Source organism: Pseudophryne corroboree, chromosome 5, assembly GCF_028390025.1.
Source record: "Pseudophryne corroboree isolate aPseCor3 chromosome 5, aPseCor3.hap2, whole genome shotgun sequence".
In the NCBI taxonomy this organism is placed as follows: Eukaryota; Metazoa; Chordata; class Amphibia; order Anura; family Myobatrachidae; genus Pseudophryne; species Pseudophryne corroboree.
In genome coordinates, this window is record NC_086448.1 from 38715727 (window position 1) to 38739592 (window position 23866).

Sequence of the window (23866 nt, forward strand, 5' to 3'; positions counted from 1 at the left end):
ACTGCGGCTGTATCTGCATACGGAATGCTACGTTACAGTGTATTCCTGGAAATCAGCCACAGTCGCACATAGAATATAGGCATGCCACATATCATTTAATCAGCAGAAGCTGCTTTCAGGGGTGTATTTAGGGATCCGAGCACCCCTGGCAAAGTAAAGAACTGGTGCCCCCCCCCATATTTGAAATAGGGAAGGCACGTGTGCCAAAAAAAGGGACGTGGCCACTCAATAGTACCCCAATTCAAATTACACCACATTAGTGTGCCTTACTCACATTACACAGCACAGTAATGTACATTATTCATGTTATGCTACACAGTAGTACCAGGGGCATCTCTAGAGAGGAGGGGACCCATGTGCAGACTCCGTGTGGAGGCCGCCTCCTCTCCCGTAGCCGTCACCGCTGCTGCTAGCGCTCTGAGCGCTGTAGACTCTGGCACAGTGCCAGAGTCTCTAGCGGTCAGTGCGCTAGCAGCGGCGCGACGGCTACGGGAGAGGAGGGGGCCCACACACGGTCAGCGATGGACTCTGGAAAGGTAGGTATAGGGACCAATGGATGCAGTGTGTGTGGTGTGGGCCCCCTCTGAACCCAGGTGCACGTGTGCACCGCACAAACTGCACCCATTATAGATACGCCACTGAGTACTCCCCTTATGCACATTATGCCAAACAGTAGTGCCCATATATATGGGAAGGCATGCACACTCCTGGGAAAGTGGGCGTGGCCTCACAATTTTATATTATGATATCAAACTATAAATTTATAAATCGCACCCCCTACACATGCACACACACAATTAGCAGCCTTACACACAATACCCACAGTAGTTCTCCTTACACATAATGTCCCGAATATAGTGTCAGATGCACATAATGTCCCCCAGTATAGTGCCAGTTACACATAATGACCCCAGTAGTGCAGGGCCAGATACACATAATGCCTCCGAGTATAGTGCCAAATACACATACACGTATGCCCCCCACACTGCCAGATACACATATGCTCCCACACTGCCAGATACACGTATGCCCCCACGTATGCGCCGGGGTCCAGCACCGCACCACAATACAGACAAGAAACTCTACATTCTGTAAACTACACCTCCCAGCAGCCACTGCTGCATGCTGTGATAGTTACTGGACATCCATGCTGGTGAGGAACTACATGGGGATGGGGGGATAGCTGCTGCCTCTAAAAGTGAATCTACAGTACTTACTGCCCGCAGGTGGCACCTCTAGATGGCGCCCCTCCTCAACCCCGGGCGAGTGCCCTCCTGGCCAATAGGAAGATACACTCCTGGCTGCTTGTGCAACCTAGCCACATAGCAATCTCATAAAAAAGGTGCCCGACGTTAGCAGAGCTGCCAGCTGACTCATGCCAGGCATCTCCTGCTGCATGGCGTATTGAGGCAAGATGTATGTTGACATTATGTGTATAAGGGCCTTAATAAAGATTGGCATAATATGTAAGACGCATTATGTTTATAAGGACATTAATAATGTGTGTCATATGTGTAAGGGGCATTACTGTGTGGTATTATGGGTATAAATGCATTACTATTGTGTGGCATTATGTGTATAAAGTGTTCTACTGTGTGGCTTAACGTATAGAAAAAGCACTACTGTGTGGTCGAATGGGAATAAAGAGCAATATGGTGTGGTGTAATGTGAATAAGGGGCAAAGCAGTGTGATGTATTGTGAATGAGGGGCACTGCTGTGAGGAGTAACGTATATAAGGTAAAGTGGTACTACTGTGTGATGTAACGCGAATAAGGGACACTATCGCATGATAAAATGTGAATAAAGTTGCACTACTCTGTGGCATAATTTGAATTGGGGGTACTATTGTGTGGCCATGCCCCTTCCCAAAAGAACACGCCCCTTTTTGGGATGTGTACCAAATGTACGCACTGTTCCTATTTAAAATATAGGGTGTAGGAACACAAATATGAGGACTGCTATGGGTGAGGGGTGATGGTGCTGGGAAAGGGGCCCAGGGTCAGAGCCGGAACTACAGGTGGTGCTAGGGGTCACAAGCCTAAATCTTTCCTAGGGCCATAAAAGCACCCCACGGCAATACGCCCAATATGCTATAGTCTAGCTACATTGATCTAGCGATTGGTAAAACATTCTAGCAATGTATAATATATATATATATATATATATTTATATATATATATATGTGTGTGTGTGTATATAAATATATATCTATATATATATATATACACACACACACATGTATGTATATATTTATAAAATTATTATGTGCAGTAGCTTATTCTATAGGGGATAAGAGCCAGTTTTGCTGGTTACAGTGATATAGGTGTGAGGAGTTATGAAATAAGTGAAGAGGGGTTTGATATAATAAGTGAGGAGGGGTTTGATATAATTAATTTATTACTAATCTTTCTGTTGTGCTCCCATTCAGTGAACTCCTTGGACCATTTTAGGGTCAGATTATTACATACGTGCCTACAATACAAGGAAAAAGTGCATAGGAGCGTGATAACGCGTTTCGCATCTTCATGCCCCAGTTGCCGGCTGTGAGGTTTCGCAATTCATGGCATAGTGCAGTAGGATGTGGAACAATGATTGCACGATTGGCAGCTAATACCCCCTTCACAACGCACAAATAACCCGGTATCGACACAGCATATTGCCGTGTCGACACGGGTCAGTGTGCGATGTGAAAGCACTTTCTGAGAATAAGCGGTTCGCCTGACCCGGTAATTCAACCCGGTATAAAAGAAGGATTATACCCAGGTTGAATACCGGGTCAGGTGCAGTGTGAATGGGAGCCGCGTCGATGCGACACGGTTCCCATTCACAGCATAGGGAGAGGCGGCGCAGGAGATGAGCTCCTCTCCCAGCGCCGCCTCCACCCCCGCCCCTGCTGCTGCTGCGCCCCCCCGCTGCTATGGCAACCGACCCGGTATATTGCCGGGTCGGAAAGCCAGCAGAGGGGAGCAAATGCCGGATCCTACCCGGTAAGGACACGTTTCTTTTACCGGGTGGGATCCGGCATTTGCGATGTGAAAGCGGTATAATTTGGATATCAAGGCCCCACCTACTTCTGGTGGAATTCAGGAGGGTGTCCTGCTCTCCCAGGAGTCTGGGGAGAATTCCACAAGATTCAGGGGTCACCCGGACATTGTGGGACAGTATGGATGGTTATACAAGCCATGCTATGCTTCTACCCCAGCCAATTTATATAGTATAGCAACCAAACAAAACCACTAGGCAGTGCATCTCCCTGATTACAGAAGAATGTTACTTTCATGTTTTTTCTCAAGGAAAAATAGATAGTACCCTACCTGCCTAGACCCCCATAATGATATGACCACACCCCCATTGGGATGTGGCCATGCCCCTTGTCCTGAGCGACAAAGCATTTTCATTGCACAATCCCGATTTTGGTACTCTACCTGACCTTGGGGGTTATTCAGAAAGTAATAAACCCCCTTGTCCTAAATGTCTGTAATGTGATCCAAAATAACACTACAAAATTCAAAGTTTATTATTTTTTATTTTACTAAAAGCTAGTGAGATTTTTGCATTTACCCCCAAAATTACAATTTTAGCCATCAGAATTTGGCCTAAAATGTTCTCAGGACCGACTCTGGTCGTAGACCGTACATTCCATGGGATGTGAATCTACGTATACAGGGCAGAATGGCGCTCAGGGAGGCAGCGGAGCAAATGCACAGCACAGAGATGTTCTCATCGGAACGTCGCACCGTCTTGGCCCGTTCTGTCAAGAATCTCATTTGTAGGAAGTTTCAACACAATTTCACTCATCTCTTTTGTTTACTTAATGCATAATGGCGCTCTGCAGATTGAATTTAATCATACATTAATGATAATAAGTTATCTTACCTTTAAACAGTCAAATAGAATGAATTACTGTATTAAACTGAACAAACAAAAAATAGGCTATATAATATGTAGATTACTGCTGCCCCCTGCTGTGATTCTGGAGAATTGCCGGAAATTCACATTATCACTGTTTTTATATATATATATATATATATATATATATATATATATATACCATTGCGTCACAGTATATGTTGGAGAGTAGGTAGGGAAAGCCATCTCTTTGGGTATTTGGTGGCATGTTTTACTGAGTAGTCGGCTAGGGTACATGGGAGAAATGTATCAAAATCCCTAAGGAGCGCAGAAGTGGAAAAGTGGAGAAGTTGCCCATAGCAACTAATCATTCTACCTATCATTTTATAGAATGTACTTGATAAATACTAGTTAAATGCTGATTGGTTGGCTATGGGCAACACCTCCAATTGTCCACTGATAGTGTAGGGGGTGTACACGCCCACACCGTACTGACAACACCCAACCAGCACTGGCTACACCTACCCATTACTGGTCACACCTCCTCCACTTCTCAGTGTAACCCCTTAAACGTGTTCAGCCCCTGGCACATGTGACCCTTATTACGGCCCTGGATGATATCCGTGTTCACACTTGTCACACCCAGTGTAAAATGATATAATAGTTGTCTTTATAAGATACACTATAAGGCAGGGATGGGGAAACGGCCCTCCAGCTGATGTTGAAGTACACATACCAGCACGCTCTGCAACAGTTTTACCATGGGCAAATAGCAATACTGTAGCAGGGCATGCTAGGATGTGTAGTTCAACAACAGCTGGAGGGTCAAAGGTTCCCCATCCCTGCTATAAGGGAAACTCTCTAGCTAAATAAGGGGTTCCTGATCAGTGGAGACACCGGGTCTGTGATACCCTGTGCGGCCAATAGTACCGCTGTGTGTGCCGAAGGGATATGGCCCCGGATAAAGGGGCGTGAGTACCTCACTGCCGTCATGGAGGTAATATCCATGTTTGAGCACAAATGGTTTAATCCAGGCATGTCCAAACTGAGGCCCTCCAGCTGTTCTGAAACTACATATCCCAGAATGCCCTGACACAGTTTTTCTGTCAGAGAATGCTAAAGCTGTGTCAGGGCATGCTGGGATGTGTAGTTTCTCAACAGCTGGAGAGCCGCAGTTTGGACATGCCTGGTTTAATCAGAATAACTGAGGCATAGATGAAATCACCTGTGCTCAGGTATGGTTAATCTTAAGACCAGGACTGTTAGTGTGCCTTGAGGACCGTGGTTGGGAAACACTGCTCTAACTGAATAGCAAATCCAGGCTGCAAAAAAACCCTGTGCCATGTTTTTTTTTTTTAAATTTCACGCCCTCAGTTGAATTCCCCCCCACTGTATAGCACTTGCAACCAGCTGTGCATCAGCCCCAGAATGCTTCCATTCATTTTCCCTGATTTAGGACCCCAGTAATTCCAGGGCAAGAAGCTTCAAGGTTTCTTATAGGCCCTACACACTGGCCGATTTGTTTGAAAGATATGAACGATCTCCTTCATAAATGAATGAGAACTCATTCATATCTTTCAGTGTGGAGGCACCAGTGATGAACGATGCGCGGCCCCGCGTTCGTTCATCGCTGGTCCACCGTCGGCTGTGCATGCAGGCCAATATGGACGATCTCGTCCATACTTGCCTGCACTTCAATGCAGCTGCGTGACGGGGGGAGTGAAGAAACTTCACTCCCCCCGTCACTGCCCCCCCGCCGCCGGGTCGCTCGTCGGCCGTATCCGCCGTCGGGCAGCTCGGCAGCGGATCGGCCAGTGTGTAGGGCCCATTAGTCAATACATTTCCCATTTAGCGACAGCCAGCCATGCAGAGACACACATGTGTGCAGAAGACTATCATGTACAGATGAGTCCACGGTTATCTTGACAAGTTTGCTGCGCCTAGGCACAACATGGTTTATTAACATAAACCCTTCATCTATTGTTCTCAGCTGCAATACAATACAGAGAACAATACAGCAGGGGATTAAGTCCGACTGCCCTGTCTCAGTTAATCCTATTAAAGGTCAAGATAAATGTGGACCCATCTGTATCAAGCCATGGAGAGAGATAAAGTGCGGGAGTTGCCCAAAGCACCCAATCAAATTCTGTCATATATGTAGCACAGGCTTTTAAAACGACAGACAGATGCTGATTGGTCTGTTTGGGAGGTATATCATGACAGCTTGTTACGCAGTGCTGTGTAGAGAACTTCACTGAAAATACAGAACACTTGAACAAACATTGGAATATATTATGTTCAGCCAACCTTATACAGTATTACGCATTATTTCTGGGGTTTTCTTGCAAACTAAGTCCAAATGCTCAATGCCACCTCTATCATAATCCAAAGCACATTTGTTCTACACGAGGATATTGTAATTTTAAGCCAAATGCAATAAGTTGATGCCGCACTTCTCCGTTTTCCATCGTTACGCGCCGGGCAGAGGTTCCTGAGAGAGGAGGACACACTGTAACACGATGCAACGTATAGACTGACGCAGGCTACAGTCACAGCAACCTCTGTTATTCGGCTTCTCTCAGGAGTTTATCATCACGCCTGGGAGCCATATCTTTCATCTTCTCCCACACCCCAAATCCTTAAGCGAAATACAATGATTCAGTCTAGCCATGGCGTCAGCCCGTTCCTTCCGGCCGCATTGTGCCATATCTGTGAGGGTCTCCCAGGGGAGAATTACTAATCCACAGGCCATAGGAAGAGCTATGGTGGGGGCGGCAAATAGACTCTCTTTAATGAAACATCAAATGCAAATCAAAATCTCAGATTTCTTCAGTGTACGATATCATCTCACTCCTGCTAGATCCTGTTTCCTGTGATAAAAGGAAGATCAATTATATATATATATGCATGTATAGCGCATCCAGAAAGTATTCACAGCGCTTTTTCCACATTTTGTTATGTTACAGCCTTATTCCAAAACGGAATAAATTCATTGTTTTCCCTTAAAATTCTACACACAATACCCCATAATGACAACGTGGAAAAAAAGTTTTTTTGAGATTTTTGCAAATTTATTAAAAATAAAAAAGCTAAGAAATCACATGTACATAAGTATTCACAGCCTTTGCCATGAAGATCAGAATTGAGCTCAGGTGCATCCTGTTTCCACTGATCATCCTTGAGATGTTCCTACAGCTTAATTGGAGTCCACCTGTGGTAAATTCAGTTGATTGGACATGATTTGGAAAGGCAGACAGCTGTCTATACAAGGTCCCACTCTTGACAGTGCATGTCTGAGCACAAACCAAGCATGAAGTCAAAGGAATTGTCTGTAGACCTCCGAGACAGGATTGTCTCAAGGCACAAATCTGGGGAAGGCTACAGAAAAATATCTGCTGCTTTTTAAAGTCCCAGTGAGCACAGTGACCTCCATCATCCGTAAATGGAAGAAGTTTGGAACCACCAGGACTCTTCATAGAGCTGGCCAGCCGTCTAAACTGAGCGGGGAGAAGGGCCATAGTCAGGGAGGTGACCAAGAACCCGATGGTCACTCTGTCAGAGCTACAGCATTCCACTGTGGAGAGAGGAGAACCTTCCAGAAGGACAACCATCTCTGCAGCAATCCACCTGTAAGCCACGCCTTAGTAAAAAGCACATGGCAACCTGCGTAGAGTTTGTCAAAATTCACCTGAAGGACTCTCAGACCATGAGAAACAAAATTCTCTGGTCTGATGAGACAAAGATTGAACTCTTTGGCGTGAATGCCAGACGTCATGTTTAGAGGAAACTAGGCACTGCTCATCACCAGACCAATACCATCCCCACAGTGAAGCATGGTGGTGGCAGCATCATGCTGTGGGGATGTTTATCAGCGGCAGGAACTGGGAGACTAGTCAAGATAAAGGGAGAGATTAATGCAGCAATGTACAGAGACATCCTGGATGAAAACCTGCTCCAGAGTGCTCTTGACCTCAGACTGGGGCGACGGTTCATCTTTCAGCAGGACAACGACCCTAAGCACACAGCCAAGATATCAAAGGAGTGGCTTCAGGACAACTCGGTGAATGTCCTTGAGTGGCCCAGCCAGAGCCCAGACTTGAATCCGATTGACCATCTCTGGAGAGATCTGAAAATGGCTGTGCACCGACGCTTTCCATCCAACCTGATGGAGCTTGAGAGGTGCTGCAAAGAGGAATGGGCGAAACTGCCCAAAGATCGGTGTGCCAAGCTTGTGGCATTATATTCAAAAAGACTGGAGGCTGTAATTGCTGCTAAAGGTGCATCAACAAAGTATTGAGCAAAGGCTGTGAATACTTATCTACATGTGATTTCTTGTTTTTTTATTTTTAATAAATTAGCAAAAATCTCAAAAAAACTTTTTTTATGTTGTAATTACGGGGTATTGTGTGTAGAATTTTGAGGGGAAAAATGAATTTATTCCAGTTTGGAATAAGGCTGTGACATAACAAAATGTGGAAAAAGTGAAGCGCTGTGAATGCTTTCCGGATGCACTGTATATATATATATATGTATATATATATATATATATATATATATATATATATACACACACACACACACACTGCTCAAAAAAATAAAGGGAACACTAAAATAACACATCCTAGATTTGAATTAATGAAATATTCTTATAAAATACTTTGTTCTTTACATAGTTGAATGTGCTGACAACAAAATCACACAAAAATTATCAATGGAAATCAAATTTATTAACCCATGGAGGTCTGGATTTGGAGTCACACTCAAAATTAAAGTGGAAAAACACACTACAGGCTGATCCAACTTTGATGTAATGTCCTTAAAACAAGTCAAAATGAGGCTCAGTAGTGTGTAGTAGTGCCTGTATGACCTCCCTACAACGCATGGGCATGCTCCTGATGAGGTGGCAGATGGTCTCCTGAGGGATCTCCTCCCAGACCTGGACTAAAGCATCCGCCAACTCCTGGACAGTCTGTGGTGCAACGTGGCGTTGGTGGATGGAGCGAGACATGATGTCCCAGATGTGCTCAATTGGATTCAGGTCTGGGGAACGGGCGGGCCAGTCCATAGCATCAATGCCTTCGTCTTGCAGGAACTGCTGACACACTCCAGCCACATGAGGTCTAGCATTGTCTTGCATTAGGAGGAACCCAGGGCCAACCGCACCAGCATATGGTCTCACAAGGGGTCTGAGGATCTCATCTCGGTACCTAATGGCAGTCAGGCTACCTCTGGCGAGCACATGGAGGGTTGTGCGGCCCCCCAAAGAAATGCCACCCCACACCATTTGCCAATCTTGGTGTTCTCTGGTAAATGCCAAACTTCCTGCACGGTGTTGGGCTGTAAGCACAACCCCCACCTTTGGACGTCGGGCCCTCATACCACCCTCATGGAGTCTGTTTCTGATTGTTTGAGTAGACTAGACACATGCACATTTGTGGCTTGCTGGAGGTCATTTTGCAGGGCTCTGGCAGTGCGGAGGTAGCGGTCCTGCTGCTGGGTTGTTGCCCTCCTACGGCCTCCTCCTTGTCTCCTGATGTACTGTCTGTCTCCTGGTAGCGCCTCCATGCTCTGGACACTACGCTGACAGACACAGCAAACCTTCTTGCCACAGCTCGCATTGATGTGCCATCCTGGATGAGCTGCACTACCTGAGCCACTTGTGTGGGTTGTAGACTCCGTCTCATGCTACCACTAGAGTGAAAGCACCGCCAGCTTTCAAAAGTGACCAAAACATCAGGCAGAAAGCATAGGAGCTGAGAAGTGGTCTGTGGTCACCACCTGCAGAACAACTCCTTTATTGGGGGTGTCTTGCTAATTGCCTATAATTCCCACCTGTTGTCTATTCCATTTGCACAACAGCATGTGAAATTGATTGTCAATCAGTGTTGCTTCCTAAGTGGACAGTTTGATTTCACAGAAGTGTGATTGACTTGGAGTTACATTGTGTTGTTTAAGTGTTCCCTTTATTTTTTTGAGCAGTGTATCTATCTATCTATCTATCTATCTATCTATCTATCTATCTATCTATCTATCTATCTATCTATCTATCTATCTATCTATCTATCTATATGTGTGTGTATACTGTAATGCATGCTTTGTATAAGTATTACTAATACACCAATGAGCCATTATGTAAAATAATAATGTAAAACGCTGCATTTCAATGGTATTTTCCTAATAATGAGATGCAGTTACACACATTGGTGCCAAGGGGGAGGGGGGGGGGGAAGGGGGGGGGGAGGATGGCGGCAGAGGGTGGATACTAATTACCCGGGTTTGTTGAAGGGGCCTGGGTCTGTGCAGTCGCTCCCCCTGTTCAGGTTGGTGCCACTCTGTGGCGCACAAATACCTTGTAGTATTTTTTTATGTTTTGTTTAAAAGGGGGTGTGGTCACACCTTTGTGGTGAGGCCACGCCCCCTGTCATTACCAGGGCCCGGGCAATCTCTCTACGTCCCTGACTGCTATGTATTACTATACCGATTTCCCTTGGACAGACATCAGACCGCGCTACCGTACAAATGAGAGAAAAAGGGGTGAGGGAATGTGATCAAAGGCGCCCAAAATTTAGGAGGAAAGTTTGGTAAAGATGTAAGTCATAAACAATAAACAGTAAATGTTACATAAAATGGAAATGGTGGATGCAACAATACTTGTGAATTCTTCTAGATGTTCTCAATCAGCTGTCCGTCTATGATTTAAATCCTCAGACAATCCTCAGTTGATATGTGAAAACAAAAATGTAGAACAAAAACCAATGTGTAGTATAATTGTTGAAATGTCTTAATAAAGGTGTCCAGAAAATGAAACTCTGGTGAATGAGGGGCTTGATAGTAGAAAGGATAGATTCTCGCCACCACCAATATTCTCAGGGTTCAAGACGTACCGAAACTCACATAATGTATAGTAAGAATAAACATATAACGGTATCTTTGTATGATTTTAGGTACAGCGTACCTCACTCACATGTCCAGCAGGTGTTCTCCACATATAAAGGTATCTTTAGCGGTCTTTAATAATGGTCCAAAGCGGTGAATTTTTGTAAAAGAAAAAGTTTTTATTTGACATAAGTCAAAAAGAGTAAAAAAGTACAGGTAATTACAATTTGACCTTATTCGTCGGGCAGAAGAATGGGGGTATCGGGAGATAAGATTGAAAGAAATCTCCAAATACTAGAAGGTGGTCCGGAATCCCCTCTGTATGCAAAGACCCCCAAAAAAATACCTTAAGATGGTCAAAAAACCTGTTTAAAAATGTGAATCCACGCTCAGCGCTACCGTACAGTATGTCGCAACCTCATTCACGTTGCGGCTCTGTGAAGAGCACGTTCTCACCGTGCAATGATTGGTTTGCAGTGTCGGGCTGGGGCATGAAGGGCCCACCAGGGGGAATGCAGTGGTAGAGCAGAAGCCCATGTTTAGGGGTGTGGCCAGTCTCCAGAGAGGGTGTAGCCAGCAGCCACATTGGTTTGCCTAACCGTTAGAGAGTGCATGGGCTGGGTCCATGGTTAAATATACGACATACAGTATATAGTAAATACTGCTAGTACCTGAATGATAATGTACCAGGTTAATAACAGCAATGCACTGTACAAAATACACTACAGTCCTGTGCAGCATAATCTGATGTATAAATCAAGTGCACAGCTTAGAACCTTATCCCTAGAGGAAGAGGCAGCCCCCCCTCAGGCAGTAGGGCCCACCCAGGGTTTTCCCTGTACTCCCTGTGGGCCAGTCCAACCGGTTGGTTTGGATTTTTAGGCCATGGATTGCCTGCCTGTATGGTAGAGCAATTTTTCAAAGCTGCACTACAGGTCCCAGCAGACAGTTGATTCCGTTGCACACTGGAGCTTGTAGTTCTACAAACACCAGCATACCCTAATACTGTAGTAAGGTGGCCAGGACATGCTGGGATGAGTAGTGCACCACTTAAAAATGCTTACAATTAACATTTACTTTATTATATTTTAAATACCCACGCCGACAAACGCCAGTGTTGTGGGAAGAGCCCTAGTGCTTCCAATCATGGGTCTGGTTTGTCCGAGGTGAAGGGTCAGTCACATCCTGCATTATGCTATTAGTACATAGCAACAGACCATACTTCAGTTTCCACATAATTTTATGGAAAAACTAAATAAATACTCCGCTTAGTCGTTTTCATAGCACAAGATGCAGAAATACAATAAAAATAAAAATTTCCAACTTACAGTATCTCATGGGAACTCTGGGCAGGAAAATAAACTGCGACAAAACTTTGCTGTCCAAGCCGAGCGCGCTGGGGAAAGAGTTTCCGAGGCAACTTCAGACGTCCCTGCCGTCGCTGCTCCCTCCACTAATTCACATGTCGGGAAGTGTCGGCAGCTAACTCCCAGCTTCAATCACTGTTCCAATGATCTGCAGGACACCTCAGAGAAAGAGTGTAAGGCTCTCCGAGGTACTTGATGGGATACGGCTTCCAGCAGTAATATATTTCTTTTTATTCTGCTATCACACGGAACTGGGGTCTGAAATTAGTTTTCGCCTTTGATGCACTGAGAATGGAACCTTGACATCACTACATATTAGATTTGTCACTTTATGTAACTTTACCTGGCAAAAGGAATTCACTTGTGATTTAACTCCTTCCTGGCTCGCTGCTCTGGTAGTCACACAGCTCACAAGACAAGGCTGTGATTATATATAATTGTGAAACCCTACAGATGCTGTGATAACTTACTTGGGTACCCGATTGCAATATGTCTCACCCCTTTCCCTGGGTCGCCACTACTCCGGCTATGGCATCCACGACCAGCAGGGCCCCCGAATACACGGTTGCTTAGCACAAAGTACCTGATGGAGAGAAAACACAAGGACCACAGGTGCAGTGCCATCAAGGCCCATTCTAGACCTTGTTGTGCCCAGGGTGAAAGTTTCCTTTCGCGCCCCCCCCCCCCCCCAATAGACAAAACAGGGTTAGTGCGCGTCGTAGGCGCGTGGCAAAAAATAGGGGTGCGGCTTCATAGGGAAGGGGCGTGGCCACATTTATGACCCCTGTAGTTGTGCCCCCTGTAGCTATGCCCCCAGTAGATTTGCCCCCTGTAGCTGTGCCCTCAGTAGTTGTGCCCCTGTAGTTTTGCCCTCAGTAGCTGTGCCCTCAGTAGTTGTGCCCCCTGTAGTTTTGCCCTCAGTAGCTGTGCCCACTGTAGCTGTGCCCCCAGTAGCTGTGCCCTCGGTAGTTGTGCCCCCAATAGTTTTGCCCCCTGTAGCTGTGCCCTCAGTAGTTGTGCCCCTGTAGTTATGCCCCCTGTAGCTGTGCCCTCAGTAGTTGTGCCCCTGTAGTTATGCCCCTAGTTGCGGCACTTGCACACAAAAAAATACTCACCAGCCCCGCTCCTGCTTCCCGACCGCTGCTGCTGTCCTCCATCTCCGGCCGCCGCTCCTCAGATCTATGGGAGAGACGTTTTGACGTCTCTCCCATAGTGCCGCACAGTGCACAGACACTAGAGGTCAATTATGATCTCTAGGGTCTGTGGCCATTCCCACAATGCCGTGTGGTGCGCGATGACGTCAAGCGCATCACGTGGCACCAGTGGGAGGGTCGGGCGGCGGTAGCACCCCCAGGACAGCGGCGCCCCGAGCAAATAGCCTGCTTGAGTGCAATAAAGAAATGTTGGGCACCAGACCATTCCGTGATGCAAGAACAAAAAAACTTTATTTACACTCCTCCAAATCCCCCAGCACAGTAACGGTTACAAGCTCTACTTCGCCACCTTCCTCCAGCACAGTACTTACAGCACTACACTCTGAGCTTAACGGATTAGATATAGGGCCTGATTGCTGCTGTGCGTTTTCGCACAGCGGGCAATCAGGAACTAACTGCACATGTGTATGCACCGCAATGCGCACGGGTGTGGTATGGAAGGTCGATAGTAACTAGGTCGACAGTGTCTAGGTCGACCACTATTGTTCGACAGTAACTAGGTCGACAGGTTCTCTAGGTCGACCGGGCCTTTAGGTCGACATGGTCTAGGTCGACAGGTGAAAAGGTCGACATGAGTTTTTTATGTTTTTTTGGTGTCGTTTTCTTCGTAGAGTGACCGGGAACCCCAATTAGTGCACCATGTCCCCTCACATAGCTCACTTCGCTCGCCATGCTTCGGGCAAGGTGCCTCGCTCCACTACCGCTGCGCTCGGCACAGATTACCGTTCCAATCGTAGTCCACGTGGATCGATAAGTATGAAAAGGTTAAAAAAAAGAAAAAAATCGTGAAAAACTCATGTCGACCTTTTGGCCTGTCGACCTAGAACATGCCGACCTAGAAACCCTGTCAACCTAGTTACTGTCGACCAATAGTGGTCGACCTAGACAGTGTCGACCTAGTTACGGTCGACCTATGGACCGGATCCCAATGCGCACCAGACAGCAAGAAAGGGCAGCGACGGGATGGTGCAAAATACGCGATCGCACGGGCGTTCACAAGGTGATTGGCAGGAAGAAGCCATTTGTGAGTGGTAACTGAAAGTTTACTGGGAGTGTCCAGAAAAATGCAGGTGTGCCCAAGCGTTTTCAGGGAGGGTGTGTGATGTCAGCTCCGGCTCTGATCAGCCCATTCTCATCGCACTGGAGGAGAAGTCCTGGGCTACGCAGAGACTGCACACAGTGGATTTTAGCAGCTCGGCGTACACATGGGATCGCACACTTGCCCGGCGAATATACACTCCCCCTGGAGGCGGCAACTATCTGATCGCAGGACAGCAAAGTTAGTAGCCCAGCGATCAGCTCTGAATTACCCCCATAGTTTCCACTCCACACTAACACCTCCAGCACAGTCTTACTTAAATAACACAGCAGTTAAATGGCAGCGCATACCAGGTGTTGCCGAACACAGTAGTTCTTCAGCATGTCAGTCCCACAAATACATCCTGCAGCATACAGGGGACTCCAGATTTGAAGTTCATCGCACCTCAACTCAACCCTCATGGTAGACTTCTAACGTGCGGCATATCCCATTACACAGGGACTCTCTCCTTCCAGCCCCCCGCATACACCTTCTTCAGGTATACTAACATCCTCTATATCCACAGACTCTGCCGCTGTTACACACCCCACTATGCAGGGACCTTCCATCTGAAGTGCTGTGGGGGCGACTCCCACTCTTGTATGAACACAAGGGCTTCTTGCTTAGTGGGGCTGCCACCCTCCCCCCCTCTCTTCTATACAACTTGCAGCCTGTGGCTTATAGACATGCAGCCCCAGCACCCCCATGCTTGGTAATGCCAGGTTACCACGTGACCACCCTCCTACTATCCTTTGTCCCCAGCTTAAAATGTCCACCTCTTACTGATGGACGCTGGGAACCCAAGAGGTAAATGTACTAAGACGGGAGTTCTATTTCAGATGGGTGTGATGTTAGTGTATTAGAATGCTTAATATTTGTAGACACTCCCTTACTAATCTGTGTAAGCCTGAATCTTCAGTGATGGTCCCCGGGACCAGGGGGATGCTTGGAAGTGGGTGGTCCAGTGTGCAGTGTGTCTGGAGTTGGTGATGGAATAAACAGCACAGCAGTGAACTCACATGTCTCTGTGTCCTGATGACTGGATTTACAAACATATGAACAAAACATGGTGTCAGAAGAAGTGTAACTTGGACTGCTAGTGCTTCAGAGTGTGAAAGAATCCTGCAGAAGTCTGTAAGGCTGTGTGCTCCTCTCTTCAAACAGTGAGTAACCATGGATAAACTAGCTCCTCCAACCGGCATGCTGATGTCTGGTAACTTGTCTGAAAACTGGAAAAGATTTAAGCAAAGGTTTAAAATATATCTTGCTGCATGTGGAGCTGATTCAGAGGCTGACAAAACGAAGGCATCCATTTTCCTCCATGTGATAGGAGAAAATGTGCTGGACATTTATAATAGTTTTCAGTTTGCTGAGGGGCAGAATATGGTGCTATCTTCTATAATGCAAAAGTTTGATGATTACTTTGTGCCAAGGAAAAATGTGACATAGGAAAGATATAAGTTTTTCACATGAGATCAGAAGTCTGGAGATGGATTTGATCAGTATGTTACAGAGCTGCAATCACTCAGTAAAACCTGTGAGTTTGGTGATTTAAAGGATTCACTGATTAGAGATCGTATTGTCTGTGGAATACCTGATAATGGACTCAGAGAGAGACTGCTGAGAGAGCAAGACCTAACACTAGAAAAGGCAGTGACTATGTGTAGATCTGCAGAAATAACTAGATTTCAAGCCAAAAAGTTACACAAGGACGCTGATGCTGCTGTATATGTAGTGCAGAAACCAGAGCAAAGCAAACCTCCATTCTCAAGAATGAAGCAGTCTAAGCCACAGTCTAATAAGGAAATGTGTAGTAGATGTGGAAATGCTCACAATCCTAAAATGTGCCCTGCTTATGGTAAAACTTGCATGAAATGTGGTAGACTTAATCACTTTGCCAAATGCTGTAAAATGAAAAGTAAAACAACCAAAGTGCATGCTGTTAGACAAACAGATGAATTCTTTGTGGATTGCATTGAACTTTGCAGTGCAGATGAGAAAGAATGGATTGTCCCTTTAACTGTGAACGAGATTGTCATTCCCTTTAAGCTTGATACAGGCACGCAGGTGAATTTAATATCATTTCAAGACTATAAGACTTTTAGAGTAAAACCTAAAATTCATCCAGGTAAAGAGAAAGTTACAGGGTACACTGGGGAGGAAATTCCTGTGAAAGGTACATGCTTAGTGACACTAAAATATAAGGGACAACAGTTTAAAACATCTCTACTGATTGTGGATAAAAATGTGCAACCGATTCTAGGATTAAGTTCCTGTGAGAAACTAAGCTTGCTAAAGAAAGTTTTTATGATGACATCACAAGTAGAAGATGACTGCAAATCGATTTTTACAGAATACAGAGACTTGTTTGAAGGTCTAGGTTGTTTGCCTGGAGAGCATAAAATAAATATAGACACGCAAGTTTCTTCAGTGATACACCCCTGTAGAAAAGTGCCGTATGCGCTGAGAGAAAAACTGAAACAAGAGTTAAATCGCATGGAAGCCTTGGGTGTGATACAGAAAGTTGATGAGCCTACTGAATGGGTAAGCTCCTTAGTAATTGTTGAAAAGAAAAATGGACAACTCAGAATATGTCTATACCCCAGAGATTTAAACAAAGCTATTAAACGAGAACATTTCAAACTACCAACCAGAGATGAAATCATGTCGCAATTTGCGGGAGCAAAATGGTTCAGTAAATTGGACGCATCTTCAGTATTCTGGCAAATGAAGCTAGATGAGGCCAGCTCAAAGCTTTGTACATTTAATACACCAGAAGGTAGATACAGATTTCTTCGACTACCATATGGAATATTGTCTGCTCCAGAAGTATATCACAAAAAGATACACATGATTTTTGAACATATTCCAGGTGTTGAAACAATGATGGATGACATTATTGTCTGGGGATTTACAAAGGAAGAACATGATTCTAGATTGAGACAAGTAATGGAAATTGTCAAGAAAGTGAATCTAAAGCTAAACAAGGACAAATGTGAATTTGGCGTGAATACACTTACCTTTATGGGCGACGTGGTCTCGGATCAAGGTGTAAAACCAGACCCAAGGAAAATATCAGCCATAGTGAACATGGAACGTCCTAACAACAAAGACGACGTCAGAAGATTCCTAGGAATGATTACTTACTTAGGAAAGTTTATTTCTCAACTCTCTGAATGAACAGCCTATCTTAGATGGTTGTTGGACAAAGATAACGAGTGGATGTGGTCACATGAACAAGAAGAAGGTTGGCAAAATTTGAAACAGATCATTACAGAGCAACCAGTGCTAAAATTCTTTGATCCTGCGAAAAGAATAAGAATTTCAGCAGATGCTTCGCAATTTGGCCTAGGTTCAGTGCTGTTACAAGAACATGAGGATACATGGCAACCAGTAATCTATGCATCAAGAGCACTGACAAGTGTTGAAACAAGGTATGCTCAGATAGAAAAAGAACTTCTAGCGATCACATATGCATGTGAGCGATTTCATCAGTTTGTATATGGTCAAACATTTACAGTGGAAACTGACCACAAGCCATTGGTAGCTATCATGACTAAATCATTGCATGACTGTCCCATGAGAATTCAACGAATGCTTATCAGACTACAGAAATATGATGTACACTTGCTGTACTGTCCCGGCAAATACATGTACATTGCTGATACACTTTCTCGTGCTGTGGACAAAATGAAGGTTCCAAAAGTCTGATGGATGAAGAGATAGATGCCTATGTTAATTTGATCGTAGCTTCTCTACCGGTGTCTCTTGCAAGACAAGAACAGATTAGGAAAGAAACTGAGACAGATGACACAATGAAAGTGTTGAAAGATATTATTCTGAAAGGTTGGCCAGCAGAAAAATATGCGTGCCTGCCGTCTATCCATGATTATTGGGTGTACCGCAGTGACCTTACAGTTGTCGATGGTATTATTTACAAAGGCAATAGGTTTGTCATACCTGCACGACTAAGAAAAACTATGCTGTGCAAGATACATAAAGGCCACTTAGGAAAATAAAAATGTAAGCGGAGAGCGCGTGAAGTTATGTATTGGCCAAGAATGAACCAAGACATAGCACAGACTACAGCTACATGTGAATTATGTCTTACGTATAGATCGAAACAACAAGTCGAGCCACTGAGTCCTCACGCAGTGCCAGAGAGACCGTACCAGAAAGTTGGCGCAGATTTGTTTGATTGTAATGGGAAAACATACATTGTCATGACTGATTATTACTCTAACTACCCTGAGGTGAAGACACTACATACAACTACTAGTAAAGCCGTAATCAATTGCATGAAGTCAATCTTTGCAAGGCATGGTGTTCCTATGGAAGTGTTCACTGACAATGGTCCTCAGTTTTCCAGTGCTGAATTTAGACAATTTGCTGATGAGTGGGAATTTGTCCATACTACGTCAAGTCCCCACTATCCACGCTCAAATGGGTTGGTGGAAAGTTCAGTAAAAACTGTAAAGAGTCTCATGAAAAAAGCTCAAGAAGGTAAAGAAGATTTCTACAAAAGTCTTTTAATCTACCGCAGTACACCTTTACAGAATGGACTTTCTCCTGCACAAATGCTGATGGGAAGGAGGATTAGAGCAAATCTCCCGATACATGATGAACTGCTTAATACACATAACTCAGCGTTGGTCAGACTGAGTAAGGAACGTCAACAGGCGAAACAGAAACTGTTCCATGACAGGCGAGCAAAAAGCTTATCTGATCTAAAATCGGGTGACCAAGTCCGTCTCAGAGATCATGAGAAAGGTATTTGGGTGCAGAAAGGTATTGTGCAAGCACAAGTAGCACCAAGATCTTATACTATACGTACAGAGCGTGGAACGGAAGTAAGAAGAAATCGGGTGGATTCAAGATCTCAACCTAACCATAATGAAGACAACATGACTGAAGAATACCCTTCATCCGACATGTATGATGATCCTGATAATGGTGAACAAACCACGATTCTAGAAAGGTCCAATATGGTCGATGAAACACAGACTGTGTATGAAAGACCCAAAAGGGAAATACGCAGACCTGAGGGACTCATTGAAACGTGTTAGATGATGTTCTTAATATGACGTTGTTAATTGTTGCATTGAAGTGTACAGGGCTTATCTTTAAAGAAAAGAGGATGTGATGTTAGTGTATTAGAATGCTTAATATTTATAGACACTCCCTTACTAATCTGTGTACGCCTGAATCTTCAGTGATGGTCCCTGGGACCAGGGGGATGCTGGGAAGTTGGTGGTCCAGTGTGCAGTGTGTCTGGAGTTGGTGATGGAATAAACAGCACAGCAGAGAACTCACATGTCTCTGTGTCCTGATGACTGGATTTACAAACGTATGAACAAAACAATGGGATGTTGCCAATAGCAACCAATCAGATTCCAGGTATTATCTTCTAGAAGGTGCTAGATAAATGAGAAGTAGACTCTGGTTGGTTGCTATGGATAACATCCCAACTTAAATAGAACTCCCATCTTAGTAAATTTACCAAGTCTTTATAGTCTCAGGCTGAAACCTAAAACCGCATCCAAAGTACTTCAGTCTGAAATCCCTTCAACCACATGCGGTTCTGGATAAACCACATTATAAACCGGATGTAAACATACAGTTTTAACCTTTTCCATTTTTTGCAAGCCGTCTGTTACACAGCATGGGTCCCAGTCCCCTAGCCGGACACCTGAATAATGACCAGATCCCCAAGATTTCCGAGTCCTGACACAATGCTGAGTAGCTGGGTCCAAATAATAGCACATACTGTACAGGGCCGGTTCTACACCTTGTGGCGCCCAGTGCGAAAGTTTCCACTGGCGCCCCCCCCTCCAAAAACAAACAAACAGTTTCTGCGCGCAAAAGAAATAGGGGCGTGGCCTCATAGGGGAGGGGCGTGGCCACAGTTATGCTCCCAGTAGCTGTGCCCCCAGATTTGCCCCAAGTAGTTGTGCCCCCCAGTTGATTTGCCCCCAGTAGTTGTGCCCCCTGTTGTTTTGCCCCCAGTAGTTGTGCCCCCTGTTACTTTGCCCCCTGTTGTTTTGCCCCAGTAGTTGTGCCCCCTGTTACTTTGCCCCCAGTAGTTGTGCCCCCTGTTACTTTGCCCCCTGTTGTTTTGCCCCAGTAGTTGTGCCCCCTGTTACTTTGCCCCCAGTAGTTGTGCCCCCTGTTGCTTTGCCCCCAGGCAGTTGTGCCCCCTCTTTCTTTGCCCCCAGTAGTTGTGCCCCCTCTTTCTTTGCCCCCAGTAGTTGTGCCCCCTCTTTCTTTGCCCCCAGTAGTTGTGCCCCCTCTTTCTTTGCCCCCAGTAGTTGTGCCCCATTTCTTTGCACCCAGTAGTTGTGCCCCCTCTTTCTTTGCCCCCAGTAGTTGTGCCCCGTTTCTTTGCCTCCAGCAGTTGTGCCCCCTCTTTCTTTGCCCCCAGTAGTTGTGCCCCATTTCTTTGCCCCCAGCAGCTGTGCCCCCTCTTTCTTTGCCCACAGTAGTTGTGCCCCCTCTTTCTTTGCCCCCAGTAGTTATGCCCCGTTTCTTTGCCCCCAGTAGTTGTGCACACACAAAAATAAAAAAAAACAATACTTACCACTGCCCCGCTCCTGCTTCCCGATCGCTGCTGCTGCTCCGTCTGGCCTCCCGCGGCTCCTCTCTATGGGAGAGATGTCATGACGTCTCTCCCATAGCAGCGCCGCACAGACACTAGAGGTTAATACTGACCTCTAGTGTCTGTCGCTGGAGCCGGCTGCAGCGGACGCCCACACAGCCCATGGCGTCCGCTGCAGCCGGGAGAGCGGGGTGCGGGCAGGCGGCGGTGCCTGCGGCCGTGCCCCCAGGCCGCAGCGCCCCGGGCACAGGCACTGCTTGCCCGCACCAAGGACCGCTCCTGATACTGTACTGCAGACCATACCTGCTACTTGTGAAAAAGCATTTCAGGGAGAAAGTGAAAGTGACACCTATAAGCGCGGACGTGCACTGTGAGGTTTTATCGGACCTCATATTTGTAGCTGTACCCCCATATGTTAGATATTGCATTTATTTATATTGCTCTGGTGCATAGAATTGTCTTCCAGAATGTTAACAAAACAATCTTTGCATTCTGCACCTTGCTCTGAATCCCCGCAAACGGTAAATGGAATTACTGTACGTGAAGAGCAGCTGAAACTGGATAGTTTTCAGTTCACCTCAGACAGCAAAACGCGTTGGTAGAATATTGGTGCAGCAGCAGTCCATACCGAAATGTGTCACAATGAAGTGTCCCCTGGACATGGCTGGAGATGTGGCTTTTAACTAGATGCAAGTGATCCCCAAAGGAAGGGGAATAGGGCAGAGCGGGGGTCTGAGCACACAATCCAAAGATTTGGGGAACTATTTGCTCAATTTTTTGGACACGAACGTTCATGGCTTTTTTCTGGCCACTCTTCCATAAAGCCCAGCTCTATGGCGTGTACGTCTTGTTGTGGTCACATGCGCAGTCACACCAGTCTCTGCTGTGGAACTCTGCAGCTTCTTCAGGGTTACCTTTGGTCTTTGTGTTTCCTCTTTGTTTAATGCCCTCCTTGCCCGGTCTGTGAGTTTTGGTGGCCGGCCCTCTCTTGGCAGGTTGTTGTGGTACCATGTTATTTAATTTGAAGATGATGGATTTGATGGTGTTCCGGGGGATCATCAAAGATTTGGATATTTGTTTATAACCCAACCCTGACTTTACTTCTCAACAACTTTGTCCATGACTTGTTTGGAGAGCTCCTTGGTCTTCATGGTGTGATGCCTCTTGCTTAGTGGTGTTGCAGCCTCTGGGGCCTTTCAGAAAAGGTGTTTTTATACTGACAGATCATGTGACACTTAGATTGCACACAGGTGGACTTCATTTCACTAATTATGTGACTTCTGAAGGTAATTGGTTGCACCAGAACTTTTGAGAGGCTTCATAGCAAAGGGGTTGAATACATATGCACATGCCAATTTTCACATTTTTATTTATAAAAATTATTTTTTATATACATTTTTTTCTCATTTCACTTCACCAACTTAGACTATTTTGTGCAGATCCATCACAAAATTCAGTTTAGGGCCTGCCCATGCGGGGCGTACTAGACCTATGCTGGGTGTTCGCCCGCATGTCAGAGAAAATGATTGTGTGGTTTTTTTTGCACAGCTACGGTCAGGTCTGAATCACCCCCTCTGTCCTCAAAGTCCCCCATACAGTCCTGGTTTCCAGGCTATCCATGCAGTACAACAGGTGACTGTAACTAGTATCACAGTCAACCCACTGGAACCACTGGTTTATTGTATGCAATTTATTATCATGTTACATTGGGAACTGTGTCAGAAATCTATAGACTGGTGAAAGTTGCGGAACACTTTATTGTACTGCACGGGAATAGAATCTTATCATTCAACTTAGTGAAACACCTGCTACTAATAATCTCATATTGAAGGGAAAGTTGTTAATCTACTGTACCACCGAGGCTTACATAAATCATGTGACCAAATTCCGGCTTTACTGTATATCCAATTAATTACATGTATGTTTTTCTTACGGAATGCAGGTAGTAATAACATGTATAGCAAATGCTACAAATCTAAATAAATAGTCCAAACAAGTGAGAATATATCTACTACTATCAAGAAATGTGTTATTCAGCTGCAGTGTCTAGTCAGCATGTAGCCAATCAGATCATCAGAATATTTGCATCAGCAGAAGGTTAATGTTCTGATCGTTTGGGGGTACAGTGACCTGTCTCCTTCTGTGAGTGTTAGCACAGGGCTGCATGTGACAGGGGCAGTGACATGATGTGAGGAGGGGAATGGAGGCAGCAGGAAGCCACAGACTGAGAGTTATATAGTGGGAGAAGCAGGGTCCCCAGCAGCACAGAGTATATCAGGAGATGAGTGACGTGTCAGTGAGGACAGGGCTGCATGTGACAGGGGCAGTGACATGATGTGAGAAGGGGAATGGAGGCAGCAGGAAGCCACAGACTGAGAGTAATATAGTGGGAGGAGCAGGGTCCCCAGCAGCACAGAGTATATAAGTAGATGAGTGATGTGTCAGTTAGGACAGGGCTGTATGTGACAGGGGCAGTGACATGATGTGAGAAAGGGAATGGAGGCAGCAGGAAGGCACAGACTGAGAGTTATATAGTGGGAGGAGCAGGTACCCCAGCAGCACAGAGTATATCAGGAGATGAGTGATGTGATAGTGAAGACAGGGCTGCATGTGACAGGGGCAGTGACATGATGTGAGGAGGGGAATGGAGGCAGCAGGAAGCCACAGACTGAGAGTTATATAGTGGGAGGAGCAGGGTCCCCAGCAGCACAGAGTATATAAGTAGATGAGTGACGTGTCAGTTAGGACAGTGCTGCATGTGACAGGGGCAGTGACATGATGTGAGAAGGGGAATGGAGGCAGCAGGATGCCACAGACTGAGAGTTATATAGTGAGAGGAGCAGGGTCCCCAGCAGCACAGAGTATATCAGGAGATGAGTGATGTGT

General features: G+C 45.6%; 1 protein-coding gene across 1 annotated transcript in view; it reads left to right on the top strand.

The window, feature by feature from the left end:
* Positions 1 to 23866, top strand: part of COL22A1 (collagen type XXII alpha 1 chain) — a 381368-nt gene that overhangs the window by 84241 nt on the left and 273261 nt on the right. The window lies entirely within an intron of this gene.